Consider the following 21,935-nt stretch of genomic DNA (forward strand, 5'->3'; position numbering starts at 1 on the left):
ATTGACATGCCTTGATAAGCTTCTGATGTTCCTTAATCTTGATCTTGTGCTGGTTGCACTTTTAGATCTCCGATATTGCAATGTAATATTCTCTTCTCTTAAATCATCATTTTGTCGTATCAAGTTTGCACGGATTGCATCTTCTCTCTGCTTTTCTGCAACTAATCTTTGTCTCAATTCTGCAATTATCAGATTGTTATCATTTCCTTCTATCATTCCCATTCCTGCAGTTCTTTGTATGTCATCAGTAGAATCTGTTTGTGAAGTATGAATACTTACTCTATCATAATCAATAGGATTATTTTGTGTATGTTGAATTCCAATTGGATCTTCGTTTAATATTCTCTTCCTCCATTTCTGGTTGAATTGGAACTTCATTTCTTCTTCTCTCAGCAATCTTGTACTTCTTCTTGCCACCATTGGTTGAATAACGGATCTAATTCTTGCCATCACTTTTGTTTTTTCTGAGTTTGAACTTCTAAACATTTTGACTAGGATTTATCATTCCAACGTGTTTTCTAGCGCTAAATGTAGTTGGAAGAAATCTTACAACCACACAGATATACAAATCTTCCAATTACTAATCTACTCCAAAGAAAATCATCTCTTTCATTTATCAAGATCATAAAAGTAATTACAGGGTATTACAAATGTTAAGTTTACTCTCTCTCTCACTTTACAATCTTTTTTCTCTCGTAATTTCTTAACTATGGATTCTAAAAGAACTCTCTCTTCTATTTGGACCGAACAGCCTTTATATAGAAAATTACATAGTGAATGACAGCTAAGAGATCCTTTATTTTTGGGATCCCTGTGCGTTATTTCGCACACTACATTAGTTGTCTTCGCAGGCACCATAGATTTCACACAGTTCTTCACACTTTACTCGTGATTATGCTGACATCATTCAACCCGTCATCTCATTTAAGAGTATGCGACAATCTTCGCATATATGTGCGATATTCTATTCCTATAATTCTTGTCGACATGGAGAAAACTTTGCTTTGCTTGATAACTGATGAAGATCCAAGTCCATGGGTCAGCAATTTTCTTAGGAACCTCGTCATCCTCTATGTCTATTCCTTTCCAGGATTAAACACCTAACCCCTGAATTTAGTAAAGAAAATGGATGGGGTAACCTCATTTCCAAACAAGTGCAAGCTTCCAGATCTTGGGAAACAGTCCAAGCAAGAGAGAACTACTCCACTGCTCGAAGTTTCGGACAACTTGATGGAAGAACTTAACCTGGATCAAAGGAACCGACACTTAACGAAAATTATGATCCCCAACCAGAGGAATTGATACTTAACAGAAAATTTGAACCGAAGTAATCAAGTTCGATGGCAGAATATGCAATCTTAAAGTGAAGGGGTTGGATGCCTTCAAGTTTGCTGGAATATCACCTGGTTAGATCTCACTTCTCTTTCCATTAAGCGTTATACCTATATCCTTTCCCTAGTGGTTGGATCCAAATAAACAAGAAGTGACAAGCAAAACATGACAGTTTGGCCGAGCTGTCTAAGGCGCCAGATTTAGGCTATGGTCTGAAAGGGCGTGAGATCAAATATCCCGCAATTGTTACTAATTTATCTTGATAAAAGATTTAGAATGTGGAAATACCAAAGCAAGGGAAAACAAGCAAGTCCAACAATAGCTTTCATAGCTCAGTTGGTTAGAGCACCCGTTTAGTAAGCGGGAGGTTTTTGAGTTGAACTCTCAATGAAAGCAGTTCTTTATTTTAATTTTCGTCTTTTATTTTCATCTTTATGCCGTTCTAAGTGTGGTTAGAATCTTAACCTATGTTCCCGCTACTGCAGTTTCAACCAAAAGGTCCAAATCCAATTTAATCCAAACTTTCTCTGTACAACAGTCCTTTAATTTAATGGTGCTCTAAACCGCATTCAACTTCAAAATGTTGTTTGGCTTCGAAGATCTTTAAACCTTTCTCCATGTCTTAATGGGAAACGTGGTTGGCATTGGCATTCTTTGGCGTTCATATGCAGGTGTTTTTAAGGAGTCAAAAATTTGTACCACTTTATTTACTGGTTTGACGTCCAAGCAGACACCACCAAAAACATGACAGTTTGGCCGAGTGGTCTAAGGCGCCAGATTTAGGCTCTGGTCCGAAAGGGCGTGGGTTCAAATCCCACAGCTGTCATTTTTTTATTTTTTTCCTTCTTGCCGTTCCACACAAACCCTCTAAATTTTTCATTAATAACTTCAAAAGATTACAAGGATAAAAAAAAAGGTGCAAAAAAATTGCCCTTAAAAATCCTACTACATCTGGACCTTTCTGTAGAACTCCTGCACCAGACTAATGAACCCTGCACCAACGACCTAATGCTCTCCAAGGCAATATGCCACTTAAGAGTGCGCTTTGAATCCGTGGCCAAAACGAAATTTGGGATAACTAACCTTATACTTGTTGACAAGAAGAAGATCTTCCATAAACATTTCAGTCACACAACAATTAGTCACAAAACTAACCTTATACTTGTTCACTTTATCCCCATTGATATACGCTGCATTCCTAGCTTTCCATAATTCAGCATGAGTGGTTGGTATAGCCAAAAGCCACAGAACTCTAGCCATGCTACTCCTACCTTCATCGCTTTATAAAAAGCCTTGAAATCACCCACCGGGGTTGTGGTGAAAATATCTTTAAGCCAACTCCAACACTGTTTCAAAATGCTACAATCCCATAAGTCATAAGATATGGTTAACGCTGTCTGGCTCACGTGTACATAGACTGCACCTGTTGGCCAATTCAAATACTATTTCAGTCAACCTTCCCTATGTAACATAGCATTGAGTATTCAGCAACTTCCAATTAATACTGATCAAAACAAAACAAACAAACAAACAAAAAAACTTCTAATTAATTGCAACCGAAGTTGGGTGAACTTTGTGACAGATGATGACACGAAACGAATACTAGCACGCATATTGGATTGGAAGATCTTGTTTCCTTTCATCGTATGAAACATTTGGATTGCCGGAAATAATTTGTACTTAGAGGAGTTGATTTGGTTGGAAGCAAGTTATTAAAACTTCTTATAATTAACGATGCTAATGAGTATGGAATAGAAAGGACTTGGTAGAGTGTTCTTATATAATACTCCCTCCATCCCTAATTAGATGACCTGATTTTAGTTTGCACAATTTTTAAGACAAAAATGTTAGTAAAACTTAGAAATGATTTATCTCTTAAACTATAACACAGTTTTTCATAAACTTTATATCGTTGAAAAATATTTTAAAACACTTACATAAGGAATATAAACATGACTATCAAATTATACATATTTCTTATAATAAAAAAATGGATCATCTATTTATGGGACAAAACTTAAAACCAAATAAATCATCTAATTAGGAACGGAGGGTGTAATAAGAAACTATTTATGTTGGGTTCAGATCCTCCCAATAATTTTGTTAAATTGAATGTGGGTGGAGCCGCTAATAGGAATGGACTTGCAGGTTGTGGATGTATTATTAGAAGCAATGATGGAGGTTATATGGTGGATTTTAGCGGGCATCTTTATCGCAACTCCAATAATCTGGCAGAACTTTGGACAGTCGGGATGGTATGAACCTTGCAGTCAAATTGGGCATGAAAAATATCATTGCAGAAGTGATTCTCAACTATACAAGGAAATTGGTATTTTGATACTATCTTGATGGACACAGATAGTTTTAAGTCTTTTTTTGATAATATTGTATTCCAACACCATAACAGAGGTAGCTTCATCTGTAAAGAAAAAGTACGCCCATATCTCTAACATGGTGAACTTAGTCAAACACATTTGCAAAATTCTAGTTCGATATATAACTTGATGCCTGCCACATTCAAAATGCAATATTAACATTGCCGACTTAAGGATTCAAGTAGCAGCAACTCCCATAATTTCTATATATAAGTTAAGCTCGGAAGTAAAATTGGGGCCAAGTAGGTGCATGGCCTAAGATATTTTTCAGCGTTGCAAACACCTGACTAACAACACCATTGTTATGCCGTTTTTCTTCTTCCTGATTTTCTTTTCTTATGCTTTTTCTTCCGTTGATTCCCCTAATTGTTTTGTGCCACCTGACTAACAACACCATTGTTATGCCGTTTTTCTTCCTGATTTTCTTTTCTTATGCTTCTTCTTCCGTTGATTCCCCTAATTATTTTGTGCCAACGAGTACGCAAATTTATGAAACTAAGCTTTCTACATAGTTAACTTCTGATGAAAAATTTGCTAACCTAGACAATTTTCTTTTAGTAACACATTCATGTTTTGGATCATATAATACTAGATTACGCGAATTTGGGAATACGATTTTTCCATTCTTACAGGACCACATAATTTTCCGACCAGAGTATTTATCAGTAACTGATTTAGTTATCTTCTTATTGGAGATAACATAACGTTTAGTCCAAGATTCAGGAACTCCATAGTCTTGCATTTCCCATAGTTCGACACGACCGAGACCCACCGGATCGCCATTATCAACAACTACGCAAAGGCACCCCTCTTCCAAACACTCCCACAGTAACTCTCCAATTTAGGTATAATTGGTAGTTGAAAAAACATACTATAATATGTTTTCCAAGAGTATCATCTTTATAGTATGTTCATGTGGACATCTAATAAATCCTTTCTTAAGAAAATAAGAATCTCTTCTTGTATACCAAGCTCTTGGTGATTGTTTCAAACCATACAAAGCTTTGGTTAACTTGTATACTTCATTCTCCTTCCCCTCCATAATATAGTCAGTTGGTTGCTCTACATAAACTTCTTCTTCTAATACACCATTCAAGAATGCTGACTTCACATCCATCTAAAATATCTTCCAATGCTTTTGTGCAACTAAAGCAATGATCATCCTTACTATATCAAGTCTTGCAACTGGTACAAATACTTCTGAATAATCAACTCCTTGTCTTTGTCTATAACCCTTAGCTACTAACCTTGCTTTCAGTCTTTTTATTTCACCATTTGACTTGTAATTTTTTTTGTAAACCCACTTAACACCAATAGGCTTCTTACCTGGTGGAAGTTTTGTTAGTTCCCAAGTATTATTCTTCTCAATTGAATCCAATTCTTCATTCATGGATTGAATACAACATTCCTTGTTGATCCAATATTGTGGGGATCAACATCCCTTGTTGATCCATTCTTATGCGGATTAACACTCATTGTTCATCCATTGTGATGGGGATCAACACTCATTTTTGATCCATTATTCCAATTCCATTGTGAATCTTCATCAAATATCACATCTCTGCTAATGACTATCTTTCCAGTTTCTGGGTTATACAACTTATATCCTTTTGTTACTGAGATGTAACCAACAAGAATACATTTCTCACTTTTATGATCCAACTTCTTTCTCAACTCTTTTGGAACATGTGCATATGTAACGCACCCGAAAATTCTCAGATGTCTTACACTTGGTATTACTCCTCTCCATGCTTCTTCTGGTGCTTGTAATTAAAATTATTTGTAGAACAATTGTTAAGTAGATACACTTTTGTATCAACTGCATAACCCCGTAAATTCTTTGGTAAATCTTTTGTTCTTCTTATAGTTCTTGTCATCTCCATTATGGTTTTGTTCTTTCTTTCAGATACACCATTCTGTTGAGGTGTATATCTTGTTGTTAGTTGATGTAGAATACCATGTTCTTCCATGAAACTATCAACAACAGTGTATTCCGTCCCTCTATCATTTCTTAATATCTTGATCTTTTTACCAATTTGTTTCTCAGCATATGCTTTGAAACTTCTAAAAGCATGAAAAGCATCACTCTTTTGTTAAAGAAAATATACCCATGCTTTTCTACGAAAGTCATCAATGAAAGTTATGAAATAGTTATTACCTCCATGTGATGTAACTTTTAGGACCACACAAATCACTATGAATGATTTCCAACTGTTGTTCAGCTCTTCTTGCTTTGTTAACCGGAAATGGATCTCTATGTCGTTTGCCAAAGATACAATTCTCACATCTTGACTCTGGAATTTGAATGAAAGGTAATCCTGACACCATCTTCTTCTTTGCTAAAGTTTGCAAACTGTTAAAGTTCACATGTCCCATTCTCTTGTGCCATAACCAAGTATCATTATGAACACTGCTACTTTAACGTCTTTCCTTTTGATGTTGTATGTTCAAAGGAAATAGTATGTTTTTAGTCATCTCCACCCTTGCTATCAATCTTCTTCTTCTATCTCTGATGAAGCATAAACCATTGTAAAAATATTCATAGAATATCCTCTTTCAGACAATTGACCCATACTTAGAAAGTTATGATGTAAACCTGGAACATAAAATACATCCATGATGTATTCTTTAGAAACATTCTTGAGAACAATTTATATTCTTCCTTTTCTCATAACTGGAATAGTTGAACTATTTCCAAACTTCACTGTGGATCTTACAGACTCATCCAAGTTTTCAAACAAATCTTTTCTGCCACACATATGATTGCTGCAACCTGTATCCAACTACCAGTTAATTTGAGGTTGTTCTTCTGTTGTATGACATGCTAGTAGCATGTTTTCAGTCTTCTGCTCTTCTGTTTCTCCTTCTTCTTGACTTTCAGCAATATTAGCTTTGAAATTCGCTTTCTAGTTATTTTCTGTAGTGTTTCTAGGTTTTGAACACTCTGGAGCAAAGGGTCCAAAATCTCCACAGTTGTAACACTGAATTTTTGATCTATGAACTGGTTTTCTTCCTTGATAACTTCCAGTATTAGATCTCGCTACGTTGTTATATCTTACTTGAAACCTTCCAGCATTAGGTTTTCCTTGATTGCTTCTCCAGATAACTTGACTTTGAAGTGCTTCTTCAACTTGTTTTGCAACAACTGTCTTCTCTAGCAGTCTTTGTTCGTAAGCTTGTAATGAACCCAATAACTCATTAAGACTCATAGTTGCAACTATGTTGCATTCCTCTATAGAAGTCACCTTTGATTCAAATTTCTCAGGTAAACTTCTTAATATCTTCTCAACAACTGTTGAATCTTCCACAATATCACCATTAGTCATCTCATTGAAAAGATTCAAAAATTTTGAGAAAAAAATCTGATATTGTTTCTGTAATTTCCCTCTACAATAATTCATACTTTCTCTTTAGGGTTTGCAATCTAACTTTCTTGACCTTATCAGACCCTGTGTAGTAACTAACCAAACCATCCCATGATGCTTTAGCTTGCTTAATATAGATAACTCTGTCCATGAGAGATTCCTGAACACCTTGATGAAGAATATATATAGCTTTAGAATACTTCTTTCTATTTTCAGTTAATAAAGTTTACGCAGCTCCTTCAACTACAGCTCCTTCTGCTGGTTCTACATAACCATCTTTCACAATATCCCATGCCTCTTGGTATGTGAAAATATTCTCCATATGCAACCTCCAGTGCTCGAAGTTTTTACCTTCAAACACGGGTACCTTAATTAAACTTAAACTCGTCATCTTCTTCAACCCAACAAATCATACCCACAGCCCTAGAATTTGATACCAGTTCTCTGATACCACATGTAGAAAATCTTATATCAAAGACTTAATTAAAGAACACAAAAATAAACTCAAACAAACTTCACTTAATTGATGTTTTTCGACTCATGGTTCAACAACTTATTTATATGATTAAAAAACTTGACTCTCAAGGAATAAACACTTTCCTAAGTTAATCAAACTCTAACAAAGACACTTCTAGAAAAACTCTTACGTAAAGAAACTCTAAAACCAGTAATACTTGTAAACCAAGTAAACTTCTAAATATTGTACCATGCATCAACAACTCTTATTGATCCATTCACTTCATGTCAACCGTACCAGTTGATCCAACCATACTCTGTCAACTCTCATAGTTGATCCACACTATTGTATCAACAATTCTTGTTGATCCCTTCTGTTTTTCTTCATAGTATCTTGGTTTAATCTTCAACACAAAAGAAGTCATCACCACGATAATCATTATTATAAGCATCGTCATCCTCAGAATCACCACAATAATCAGTATGCCAAAGAAAAACCAGACCGTTACAGGAACCGAGTAATGTAACATGGCGCATACCTAATTTGAATGGGCACCGCATTTCAACAGCAGCATCTTCAATCTCCTTTAATGATAATGATGATCCTAATAAATCATAACATACGGAGTATATAGAGTCACAAATTACAAGCAACATCCTAGAGTTGGTTTTATTTTGTTGGAGGTGGAATTTAGCAAAGCTAGGGTTAGAAATTATTTGCAAACAGACTTACATTTTAATATGGATTTGACTGGTAATGTTATCAGGATTGCATACTGCAACTCTTCTGAAATCCTGCTGCTTGACATTAATTGTTTCTTCTTGTTCCTCATGATGAAGAACAGAAGAGTTGGGATTTTCTTTCGTTCGTATGGATGGGAAGGGCTGGAAATTATATGGGCTTCAAGGATGACTAGGTGTGGTTTTAAATAGACCAGGAAATGGCGGTAGTTTTTAGAATACCCAAAACAAGGAAACTTCAGTTATTTCCATGTACTCTCTGTACCCAAAACGGATCCATTGAGTAATCTTCAACTCTTATTCGCATCTGAAAAACGGTTTATTTTGTGGTATATTTATGCGCAATTTTTACTGCATTCTCCAAAAAATGATCAGTTTAATTGGGCCCCCGTTTCGTAAATTGTTATTTCTAGTCCAAAAACATTGTGAACTGAGGCTCGTGTATACCAAATATTGATCAATAAGCATAACTTTGCCTTAGATTGTGTTATCAACATTAATCAAACTTCTGCTGCTTTAATTATTTACTTGTTAATTACCTTTTTTCTCACTTGTACTATCTCTAGTCGTTGCATTCGTAACTGTGGGTGCAAGTAACTCTTGTTTTTATCCCTTATGATAGCTTGAGGGTTGGAAATATTAATTCAAAATATTTTGTATTAAATTTGTTCATTGATTTGGTCTTTAGAAATCTAGTTTTTAGGTAATGTTGGACGTGCGAAAAAGTGGAACGGTTGGTATTATCTGATCCTATTTTTTAGGAATAGCTAGACGTGTTTTATTTGGAGAATAATTTCAGTAAGTAAGGAATTAAGTGTTAGTTGGTTAATTAGTGGGTTAGTCTTATAAAACGCATATTTAAGGCTGTTTTCTTTGTTAATAAAATATGCTGAAGAAGTTTAATCAAAATGTAGATTCTTTTTTTTTTTTTGAGTGATCAATCTCTCACTGCTCTCTGTGTTATATTCGAAAATTTCCACTAGAGCTGACAAACAAGTTGAAACCCGCGGGTTAACCCGTGCCCGGACCGTGAAAACCCGAACCCGAACCGGCTGGTTTCTAAACAAGCCGGGTTCGGATTGGAGAAATGGTGACCCGTCAAAAAACGGGTTAACCCGGCCCGGCCCGTATAATCACGGGTTAACCCGTTAACCCGCACTTCGTTTTTTCCTGGTGTCACTAATGTCTATACGTGTCTCCTCTCCTGCCAATCTGCCATGCAACCATGGTATGAAAACAAAAAAAAACTACTTACTTCGTCTTCTCCGTCCGCACTTCCCAGCGGAAGCCTCAGTTGTCAGTTCATAGACAAAGTTCTTTCGTCTTCTCCGTCTGCTACTACTTCGATCTTGAAGGATTTGAGTCATTTAACTCTTGAGTATTCTCTGTGTAAGCAAGCGGGACTGTGGGTGTGGGAGAAAGACTGAAAGTGAAAGAGGGGAACTGGAAAATCCAATCCGTAAAGGAAAACCCTATTTCTCTTTTGTATCTGTAAATCCATGTTTTCAAAACCCTATTCTATTTTATATCTATAAACCCCTTTTCTCATACCCTATTTCTCTTCGTATCTTCAAAATCCCCTTTCTTCAAAACCCTATTTTTGATTTCAATTCTCATCAGGTAATGTTATGGTTTTCGAAAGTTAATTTCTTTTTGTTTTGTTTTCAATTTTTTGGATGTTAGGGTTTGAATTTAATTTTTTTTTTTTTTTTGAATGTAGAAGTCCTTCAGGTGCAAATTAATCTTCAGGTAATTTGAATTTCTCCATCACTTTGATTCTATTTGAATTGTTAGAGGTTAATTTCTTGATAGATTGTCCAGTAACTCCTTTCTTCAATTTCTCTGTTAAGGTTTCAATTGAAGTTCCTTTCTTTTTAATATTGTGTGGAAGACCTCCAGCCTCCAGGTGCAGTAATTTCTCAAAGATCTTCAGGTATAACATCTTGATTAAAGATTGGTTTTAATATATATTTTGTGCAGATATTTTTTTGGACAGTTAACACTTTTTTTGATTAACCACACAATATATATTTTGTGCAGGAAGTGGTTGTTAATATCTTTATTGTCGCACTTGGTGATACAAATTACAAACAATGGTATTGCTACAATCTCGGAGGATTTTTTTCTTTGTTGAAAATATCATCATGAACTGATGAAGTATTGTAACTAAAGTATTAAACTACTAATGACTAGTATTTATGTTCCTTTAATCCTTTAAATGCAAAAGTAGTTTAGTTTTGCAATTTTGAGTTTTTGAATCGAAATATCAAATGAATTAGATGAAATGATGAATGTTAAATTAAGTACTTAGGTTGGGAAGGAGCTTTAGATGGCCTGAATGTGGCCGGAAATAGCCCAGAAATCGATTTCTGGCGAGTTGACTCAACAAAAACCAGCTAACCCGTGAGCTCCCGTGAACCCGCAAGCTTTACCCGGACGGGCGCGGGTTGGAGAAATGACCACCCCTGAAGAATTTCAACCCGCAAGTTTAGGCTTGTATTAACCCGTAACCCGCGGGTTGGTCACAAGCCAGTCCCGGCCCGCCCGTTTGCCGGCTCTAATTTCCACATTGATAACCTTTTGAGTTCTAAATGTTATTTTTCTTACTGTACACAACATGTACCGATAGCAAAAAAACCATTATATGAATAGGGTTGTCAATAATAGATCGAAATTCGTTTCCGAGAATTCATGATTCTATAGGATTTTATCCTTTATATCGGATGTCGGATCGGAATTCTTATCAGATTTTCTCTTCTTAACGTAACGGAATCGGATTAGACCCAATCCGATTTTTAAGTTCCGACATCCGATAACACATATGAATGTATTAGAAATTTCCTACCTGTAGGGTAAAGGTGTTGACTATCGGAAATTTTATTCTTAGAAATGATGATACATTATTGAAAATTATCGAAATTTATTCGGAGTTTCTAACCGGATTAGTAATTTTTAATACCTTTTACCCAATGTTTTTATATTTTTAGGAATTATCGGAAGTTATCGGAATCGGATTCAAATTTTAAAATTTCGTCGGATGTTACCGGATTTCAGAATTCCGATAACACTTAGCTTATCGGAATCGGATCGGTGAAAATCCGACGGAATTTCATCGGTTGACAGTCCTAATACGAATTCATGGCCATCCATGCATCAAATTTGAAAGATTGATTGATTCACAATTATATAGAACTGGATTTGCGTGTGACACTTTTCACAGCAAGTACCAAGTACAACAACATGTTGACAAATAAATAAAGATAATGACATGACATCATCTCAGTCTGTTGGTGTGTGTCTGAACCAACAAACAAACCAACTGCAGAGAACGCAGCGAGATCGATGTACATATAATTCCAGTGGATGACGAACTCATTCCATGCCATTATTATATTGTTTGATTCTGATAATTGTCAAGATTTTGGATCCTTGTGATAATTAGCCGTATTTTGGATAAATAGGACATATTTCAATCTAGGAGTCCCGACGGGATATCTTGGGTTACTGTATACCGTCACCAGATTTTGTGTACCATAGGGTAGTTTTTTCTTTTTTGAGTTATGGTACATCGTTGGATAAATGTTGGCTCATTTAAAAAGTTTGAGTCTCAAATAGGCCAACTCATATGGGACCGGTAAAAATCTCTTCTTCTTCTTAACCTTCTCTTCTTCGTCAATGATAAATCTTTCTCATTTTTCTAATCAAAATCATTCCACCATCTTCGATCAATCGGCGATTCAAAAAACTTATAATCGTCGATTAAATTCTCCATTAAATATGGAAGAAACATATAGATAGAAGCGATTTGTAATCAACAAATCAATTATATTTGAAATGGTCAGATTCGTTGAAAAAAAGATAGAAAAAATTAGGTTTCAGGATCGGTTATGGTTGGGTTTTCCCCCAAAAAAACTAATTGTAACTGTTTTACTGTTGGGTTCGACCAAAAAAATCCAATCGTAACTGATTTACAGTTAGGTTCGACCAAAAAAAATCCATCCGTAACTGATTTGCAGTTAGGTTCGACAAAAAAAAACGTAACTGATTTACAGGTGGGTTTGACCAAAAAACACCGGTCGTAATTGATTTACAGTTGGGTTTTACTCGGCTACAGTTGGGTTTGTTCAAGACCAAACATAACAGTAAAACCAAAAAACCCAACTGTAACTGGTTTCCAATTGGGTTTCCCCAGTTTTACCTAGTTAAGATTAGGAGTTCATCATCACCTAACCATAAATTTATCTTACTGTTGGCTATGAAGGAAAAATCCAACCGTAAATTTCTCTGAAAAACAAAAAAAAACATTTTTTTTACATACTTTCATCAATTTTGAGAAATAAAAAGGATATTGGTTGAGTGATTTGAAATCTAGGGTTTCAGTTAAAAAGAGATCTAAAAAAAATCAACTTTTACTTCCCACAAAATACTTCTCTTAATATGATTTTATTACTCTAATTATTAGCTAATTAGATTATTAGCAATTGTTGGAAAAACGATTAATAAAAATACTTTTTAAAGATTTTAATTTAGTGTTTCTTTTGTGAATGAAAAACTTATTAGTCCGACATAGTGGAGTATCCACTCATTAGTTGTTTTTAAGAGACTATATAAGATTTTTAGTCCCACATAGGGGAGGAGCTCTTCTTAAGTTGTATTTGTCAATTATATAAACAATTCACTACTTTTGTAAAATGTATGGTAAAGGGGTTGTTCTATAATTTAGAGGTACCCCTAAGGGAAAACATGGGAAAGGGGTTTCTCTATATTTTAGAGAGACCCTCAAGGGGATTCTCTATATTTTAGAGAGACCCCCAAGGGAATTTTTTTTTTGTATTGCTTTAGCATTCGCAATTTTCCTTAATGTTTTTTCGGAGTTGCCAAGCTCAAGTTGAGCATCTACTACATATGCTAGTAGTAGGTGTATTAGGGTGTTTTATCCTGGAGATATCCGTCTTATGAGGGATATAACATCACTCTTGAGTGTAGCCGGGCGCTAATGTCTTAAGGACAGGGTGTTGAACACGCGACTCACTCTGTTTTCCAAAGTTTTGCTCTGTTACTATTGCGGAGATATGGGGAGCTTGTTCGCTTCGTCAAACCAATCACTTCCATTATAAAGGAGCTAAGTATCAATAACTTTTGCTTATTTGATTTTTCTTTGTTTTTGATTATTGCACACAACAATCTTAAGACATTAGTTATTTGTAATAATTGAAAATGGTTGATTTTGTGAATCATGGATGTTAATTGTGGAGTGAAAAACAAAAATGAATTTTTGGTCAGCTGTAGAGTTTCATTTATATCTCTTAACCTAGAAGGAATTTCGGAGAGCCCTTTTGACCAAATGTAGTATACATCTTGATAGTTACCCACGTAAAAATTCAGAATTTTTGGAGTTGTAAAAGTATTGTTTTGATATTTTACAAAACAGAGAAATGTTTCTGAAAAATTCTGACGAGCAGAAATTTGTTATTGACAAAATTATTATTTATGGGGTAACCATGAGTTTTTTGAAATGGTGATTCAAACGAAGTTTGTAAATTTAGATGTTATCTTCAAAACTCATATTTTACTTTCTGATTTGGAATTGTGATTTGTGAATAAAGGTGTCATCTCCGAGGGACATGGCTAATAACCGCATGTGGTTAGAAACAAATCTTCCAAAGATGACAAATATAAGAACATCAAATGCAACACTTTGCATAGCTCTTGTAACAAAGGTATGTTTCAAGGCCTAAATCTAGCATTTATTTAATTAAGGATGTTTGTTATGTTTGTAAAATTCCTGGTCAAACGGCAGTAATTGTAGACAACGTAAAACCTTAATAAGTAGAATGTTAATGCTAATTTAGTTGAAAACAAACTAGTACGAGTTCAGTGGCATGATGTCGGAAGTTATTTTAATAACCAACGTCAGATATTTGTGTGTGGATTCTGGAGCCACCAAGCATGTTTATTGAAACATAGACTTGTTCACCTTCTATCATAGGATAGAGGATATAGAGAAACTCTATATGAGTAACTCAATAGCGACAGAAGTTGCATAAAAGAGAAAGGTCGAGAAGCAGCTCATATCACATTGAATGAAGTTTTCATGTTCTGGGCATATGCAAGAATCTTGTATGTTGTTCCGTTGAAGTTGATAAAAGACTTAAATTTTAACTGAATCAGGAAAACTTGCCGTAACTAAGGGAAATGAGTTTTTTAAGCAACGGTTAATTGACTTTGGGTCCATATAAGCTTAATGAAAATATGATATAGTGAACATAATTGATTCGTGTGCTTTCTCTTGTGTGATTGAATGTTTTGCATGTTAGACTTGGAAACGTAAATTAAGTCAATGTATACACTAGCTAATGAAGGTTGCATACCCAAATTTAGTTTGGAAAAGGAACATAAATGTGAAATATTTGTAGAATCAAAATTTGCTAGAAAACCTTTTAGCAAAAATGTTCATAGAAATTTTAAACCCTTAGAATTACTTCACTCAGACCTAGTTGACTTGAAATCGGTTCAAACTAGAGGTGGTAAGAAATGGTTTGTTACCTTTATAAACGACTGTACTAGGTATTGTCATGTATATTTTCTTAGAGGTAAGTATGATGCCTTAGAAGCCTTTAAGAAGTATAAACTAGAAATTGAAAACCAATTGAATACTACCATTAAAACCATTAGGTCTGACCGTGGTGGTGAGTACATAACTCCCATTGGAGATTTCTGTGTAGAACATGGCATAATACACGAGGTTACCCCTCCTTATTCTCCTCAGTCGAATGGTGTAGCTGAACGTAAGAACCGTACCCTTAAGAAGATGATGAATGCCATGTTAATTAGTTCAGGATTACCTTCGAACTTGTGGGGGGAAGCTATCCTCTCAGCATGCTATATCCTGAACAGAGTACCTTTTAAAGGATCAGATAAAACTCCATATGAACTGTGGAAAGGTAGACAACCTTATTTTACATACTTCAAAGTGTGGGGGTGTTTGGATAAGGTTGCCATCCCTAAACCTAAAATATAGGACCCAAAACTGTTGACTGTGTCTTCATAGGGTATCCTGAGCATACTACTGCATATAGAATTATGGTTGTGATTTCTGAATTTTCTGAAATTGGTGTGAGTTCCATTATGAAATCTAGGGATGTTGTGTTTTTTGAAAATGTTTTTCCTTTGAAAACCGACTCTCGTAAGCGAGGTTTTGATCCCCTAGATGTCCCTTAAACCAATCAGACTTTACCTTTAGAGAAAGATGAGTTGAGACTGAGACTAGGAGAATTAAAAAGGCTAGAACCAAAACCTCCTTTGGAACTGACTTCATATTATGCCTATCTTCGTCCATAACATTTACCAAAACCCCACTCTGCTAAGAAGCTTCATTTAGTGAAATGGACAAAGTTCGTCTGAACCAGGCTTGGGATCATGCTAGTTTACCTCCGGGGAGTAAGACCATATGATGTAAATGAGTCTTTAAGAGGAAATGTAAGGTAGATGGAACTGTGAAAAATATGAGGCTAGGTTGATATCTAAAGGATATAAATTAAAAGTAAGTGTACATTTCCTTGATTCTAATTCGCCTGTGACAATAATTACTTCCGTTGAGATGCTAATTGTTATTACTGCCATAAAGAACTTAGAGATACATCAGATGGATGTTAAGACAGGTTTTCTAAAACCGTGAATTAGATAAAGAAATTTACATAAATCAACTTGAAGATTTTGTAGTGAAAGGTTGTGAAGACAAAGTTTGTAAGTTGAAAAATCTTTGTATGACTTTCAAATAAGCACGTAAATAGTGACATGGAGAATTTAATCATGTGATAATGAATAGTGGATTTAAATTAATGAATCTGACAAGTATATTTACAAGTAACTTATTAAGGATGCTTGTATGATTGTATGCTTGTATGTTGATGATATGCTTGATACAAACATAGATGTGATTAATTCCACTAAAAACATGCACTGAATGAGAATATTGACTTGAAAGACTTGGGCCCTTTTGATGTAATCTTAGGGATAAGGATTAGAAGATAATCAAACATTTATAGTCTTAGTCATTCTCATTATGTTGAGTTGTGCTTAAGATATACAATCAGTCTGATTGTAATACTGCTTGTACTTCGTACAATTATTCTTGTAGTCTTAAGGAAAAATAAGGGTAATGGAATATATTAACTTGAATACTCAAGAGTTACAGGATGTCTGATGAATTTAATGAACTGTAAGAGTCCAGACATTGCCTATATTGTGAGTAAGTTAAGTATATATACTTGTAGTCCAGAACAAGAGCATTGGGATGCGCTTAGTAGAGTATTATGATACCTAAAATACTCTATTACCTTTTGTTTTATTTATGAAAGGTATCTTGTTGTCCTTGAGGGACTTTGTGATGCAAACTGGATAGTTGACTCAGAGGAGTCTAAGTCTACGAGTGAATATGCTTTCACTCTAGAAATAAGGTTTGTTTTTGGAAGATTTTCAGACAAACAAATATTGCTCAATTCATTATGGAATCTGAGAGTATTGCGTTAGATAAAGCACGAGAGGGGGCCGAGTGCCTAAGATGCTTTTTAGAAGACATTCCTCTCTGGCATAGGCATGTGCCAGCTATATCTATGCATTGTGTTAGCCAAGCTATAATAGTTAAAGCTAAGTAATAACTAATCTCAATCGGTGTTATTTCCATTGATTGGCTAAAGTCCAAGGAGAATTTCGCGCAACCTTTAATGAAAGGTTTGTACAAAGAGATAATTAAAAATGCATCGAGGGGGTTGGGGCTTAAGCTCATATATTAAACAAGCCATGAAGGATACTCAACCTTGCTGACTGGAGATCCCATGATCAAGGTTTAGGATGAGAAACTAATTTGTGGTGGGTAAAGGTAAACACTATCAGAGATTTTCATTCTCGGTCCCTTCCTTATGGTGTAGACGTGATAGTGTGACTGCATGTGGAGGATGACTTTTTAATAAGTCTTAATGAGTTATATAGTTTCAATTTAAGATTGAAGTGGAGTGTAGCAGTAAACACTCTTGATGGAATTCACCTATCTGAATGAGGAAGTGGGTCGCTTCCTATGAGAATATGAGATGATTATCTTGGGCATTCTGAGAAACAGGATACGTCCAGGGCCAAAACGGACACAACGGCACGATCTTGGCAGCAACTTTGGAGATATCATACATGATTATTATCGCGGATTACACCAAATGCTAGCAGTTCAAGACATCGCGTTCACTGTCTAGCAAGTAGTTCCGGTAATCTCTCACTAAGCAAAGGTTCAAGACCTCATGGACACCTCTGCCTATAATGGTATTTCCTATTTTCGTTTTTATCTATTTTTAATTTATTTTGAGAAAATGAGTTTTATGTTGTTTTTATGGTCTTAGTATTACTAGTTCTTAGGACCTAAGGGTCACTAAGGGTTCATTATTTCATGATTCTTCACTTTGGTGGAAGAAACCTTTAGTCTCACTTGTGAGAAACTAAAGATGAAAGCTCTCTATACTATTATGATTTATGCAATCCATAGTATGACCCTGGGATCAACACACTGTTGTGTGAAAGAGAGGACGTTGAAATGGATAGTATGTCTTCAACATGCACGATCTGTCGGTCTGTTCAGTCAGTTCGGGTCGTGAGATTGGGTTGTTGATTTACCAAGATCTGTGTTTTTCACGTTTTATTGAGTTTCCATTCATGTAGGGGATTGTTGGAAAAACGATTAATATAAATACTTTTTAAAGATTTTAATTTAGTGTTTCTTTTGTGAATGAAAAACTTATTAGTCCGACATAGTGGAGTATCCACTCTTTAGTTGTTTTTAAGAGACTATATAATATTTTTAGTCCCACATATGGGAGGAGATCTTTTTAAGTTGTATTTGTCAATTATATAAACAATTCACTACTTTTGTAAAATGTATGGTAAAGGGGTTGCTCTATATTTTAGAGGTACCCCTAAGGGAAAACATGGGAAAGGGGTCTCTCTATATTTTAGAGAGACCCCCAAGGGGATTCTCTATATTTTAGAGAGACCCCCAAGGGAAATTTTTTTTGTATTGCTTTAGCATTCGCAATTTTCCTTAATGTTTTTTCGGAGTTGCCAAGCTCAAGTTGAGCATCTACTACATATGCTAGTAGTAGGTGTATTAGGGTGTTTTATCCTGGAGATATCCGTCTTGTGAGGGCTATAGCATCACTCTTGAGTGTAGCCGGGCGCTAATGTCTTAAGGACAGCGTGTTGAACACGCAACTCACTCTGTTTTCCAAAGTTTTGCTCTGTTGCTGTTGCGGAGATATGGAGAGCTTGTTCGCTTCGTCAAATCAATCACTTCCATTATAAAGGAGCTAAGTATCAATAACTTTTGCTTATTTGATTTTTCTTTGTTTTTGATTATTGCACACAACAATCTTAAGACATTAGTTATTTGTAATTATCGAAAATGGTTGGTTTTGTGAATCATGGATGTTAATTGTGAAGTGAAAAACAAAAACGAATGTTTGGTCAGCTGTAGAGTTTCATTTATATATCTTAACCTAGAAGGAATTTCGGAGAGCCCTTTTGACCAAATGTAGTATACATCCTGATAGTTACCCACGTAAAAATTCAGAATTTTTGGAGTTGTAAAAGTATTTTTTTGATATTTTACAAAACAGAGAAATGTTTTTGAAAAATTCTATTACTGGTTGTGAGAATCTTTGGAGAGAGATTTTATTAGGCATGCACAGAACCAAACCGTAATTGTAAACCGAACTGATAACCGCATAAACCAAACCGTAACAAATGGTCGATCTCGATTTTAATTTAAATAACTGTTAGATCTTCTGTTCGGCCAACGGTTCCACCAATAACCGCAACCTAACCGAACCGATTAACTGATTAATGTAAGTTGTTGATTTATTTCTATTCTGATCAATCCTAGCCATCTAAATTCGAGTAACCCTAGAGTATATATAGTGGAAACCCTAAACTTAAACAGCGTCTTCATTTCATCTCTGAGACTTGGTCTCTCTCCAGAGTCCAGTCGCCTTTTTCACCGCCAGTAGCATACTGCATATTGTTGCCTCCTCCACCTCCATCAAGATTCAAGACTCAAGAGCACCACCAGCTCTATGATCTAGTAAGTAGTAAGTGTTTTCTCCTTGATTGAATTTTTTTTTAATTAATTTCCAGGGTTTTTATTTTTATTTTTAGGGTTTATTTTGATTCTCGAGGTGGTTTGATTTCTGTTTATCAGTCGATTTTTGTTGTCAATCGATTACTGTTTATTAATCGATCTAGGGTTATAATTTTTTATTTTATTTTTTAAAATTTTCTCAGACCTTGAAGAGCAGGACCAGCAGCTGGAGTTCTTCATTAAAAGATAGGGAGTTCTTCCAGAGAGTATAGTCAGCTCAAACAGGTAACTAGTGCTTCAGTTTGACTTGTTATGTTTGATTTAAGTTCAATCTTCAGCGTTTATGAGGTTTTGTTGATTATGAAATTGAGTAAAAGCGCTTGTTGATGTAAAATGTCTTGAAAAAGGTTTGTTGATATAAAATGTCTTGAAAAAGGTTTGTTGATTAATGAAGTGATTTATGATCTGTGACTATGAGCAAAAGGGTTTTAAACTTTTAACGGGTGTTGATTGATATGAGGTATTGTTGTTATATGAATTAGTCTTTGAGAATTGTTTAACTCTTATCAATCTCTGTTAAATGCTTCATATCACATATAAAAGTTGGAACTATTTGTGTAATACTTATGTTGTGAAGTGAGATTTTGGTAACTGAGTTGTTAGAGTTATAAATTATACCTGACCAATTAGTACAGTGGCTAGGGTTTGATGATGAAATCCATGATTGTAATGCTTATTGGTTCCCAAATTGTTGCTTGAGCTTAAGTAGAATCCTTTGTTCTTCCTTATCTTCTTGAGTAGTGATAGGCCTACTTGTATTCAGAACTAAATGTTGGAAATGATTTTTGTTGCAGAGAACTAAATGCTTGGATCAAGTTCAGTTTCGTTATCGAGCTGCAAGATGGCAGGTGCATCTCCAGCCTCTAAATCCCCTGCAGCTGAGTCTACTAATGTGACACCTTCTGTAACACCTCAAGTTGATGCTACACAAGAAACTCAGCAGGCTACACAGGACCCTGCACCTGAAAGTGAACCAAAGAAGAAGGGAAACGTGAGATCGAAAGTATGGAATGATTTTGTAAGGCTCAATGAAAAACAAGCACAATGTAAGCACTGCAAGAAGAATTTACAAGATGATAGTCGATGAAATGGCACCTTCAGCATGAAGACACATGTCCTGAGAATCCCAACAAGAAGTTGAAGGGACAACAGAGTTTAGTGTTTCCACCACCAAGACCAGGACAGTCATCGCAACTGGTTGTTGTTAGTTATGACAAGGATATGTGTAGAAGGAGATTAGCTGAGTCTGTCATAATAGATGAACTGCCATTTAGAATTGTAGAAGGAGAAGGGTTTAGAAGATATAGTGAACAGTTGGAACCTAGAATCAAGGTGCCAAGCAGGATGACCATTTACAAAGATCTTTTAAAAATCTAGAAAGATGAGAAAGAAAAGTTGAAGAAATATTTCAAAGAAAGTAAACAAAGAGTCTCTCTCACTACTGATACACGGACCTCTCCAAACAACTTCAACTATATGTGTGTGACAGTGCACTTTGTTGATATTCATTGGAAGCTTCAAAAGAGGATCATCATATCTTGCCAGATCAAGGGTCATACTGGAGTGGAAATTGGGAAAATGCTTGAGAAATGTTTGATGGATTGGGGTCTAGAAGATCTTTTCGCCGTGACTTTGGACAATGTCAGTGCAAATACTGTGGCGATTGAGTATCTACAAACCAGTGTCATCAATTGGATAGCAGCAACAGTTAGAGCTCAATACATGCATGTTAGATTATTATTTTTTGTTTTATGCTTAAATCTTTTCTTCAGTATGAATGAGTTCTTTGTTTTTTTTTTGTTATGCTTAAATCTCTTATTCAGTAGTTTAATTGTTTCATTTAGACTTCGCTTTTGAGATTGTAATAGACCTCCATGTTTTAAATTGACTAAGTTTAAATGTGCTTAAATGCTTAAATAGCTTTTGAGATTGGAATGATATTTTCATTTAGACTTAAATTAAATATGCTTAAATGTTGTTTCTATTGACTAAGTTTGAGCATGCAAGCATCTATTTTTAGTGATTAATTTGTCCCTACCTATCTCCCAGTCCATTCTTTTGCAGAGTTGTTTATTTACAAAGAATTTTTGCTTATGTTTCATTTTGTTCCATCTTATCATTACACTTTGTAACCTAGTATTGGCTCTTTCAGTTTCATAGCATCATCTGTATATTAGCCTGTAAACTAGTTAGTTAAATTTTCTATTTTCCTGCCATCCTTACATTTTCTGTTTCATAGCATCATTACGCTTTTTAACCTAGTATTAGCTCTTTCAGTTTCTGTAAATACTAGCTAGTAATGTAACATACCTTTTCTGTTTTCTTGCCATCCTTAGGGTTCTGCAGTTATGATTTCATTCACTTTACATCTTTAGGATTGTTGTAACTCTGAAACCAGTAGCATTTCTTGTACACTTTGTAAATATGATTTCTTGTACACTCTGAAACCATAGCATAGTACCACTTGTAGCTTCTCATCAGTTTGCT

The 21,935-nt window shown here is 35.2% G+C and overlaps 2 non-coding genes across 2 annotated transcripts; both read left to right on the forward strand.

The window, feature by feature from the left end:
- The first annotated feature begins 1,653 nt into the window (after positions 1–1,653).
- On the forward strand, positions 1,654–1,728 carry TRNAT-AGU. The gene has a single exon. It is a non-coding gene; the product is annotated as a tRNA-Thr (tRNA).
- A 350-nt stretch (positions 1,729–2,078) lies between these two features.
- TRNAL-UAG lies at positions 2,079–2,158 on the forward strand. Its single transcript has one exon. It is a non-coding gene; the product is annotated as a tRNA-Leu (tRNA).
- Positions 2,159–21,935: the final 19,777 nt, after the last annotated feature.

This window comes from Papaver somniferum, unplaced genomic scaffold (assembly GCF_003573695.1).
Source record: "Papaver somniferum cultivar HN1 unplaced genomic scaffold, ASM357369v1 unplaced-scaffold_79, whole genome shotgun sequence".
In the NCBI taxonomy this organism is placed as follows: Eukaryota; Viridiplantae; Streptophyta; class Magnoliopsida; order Ranunculales; family Papaveraceae; genus Papaver; species Papaver somniferum.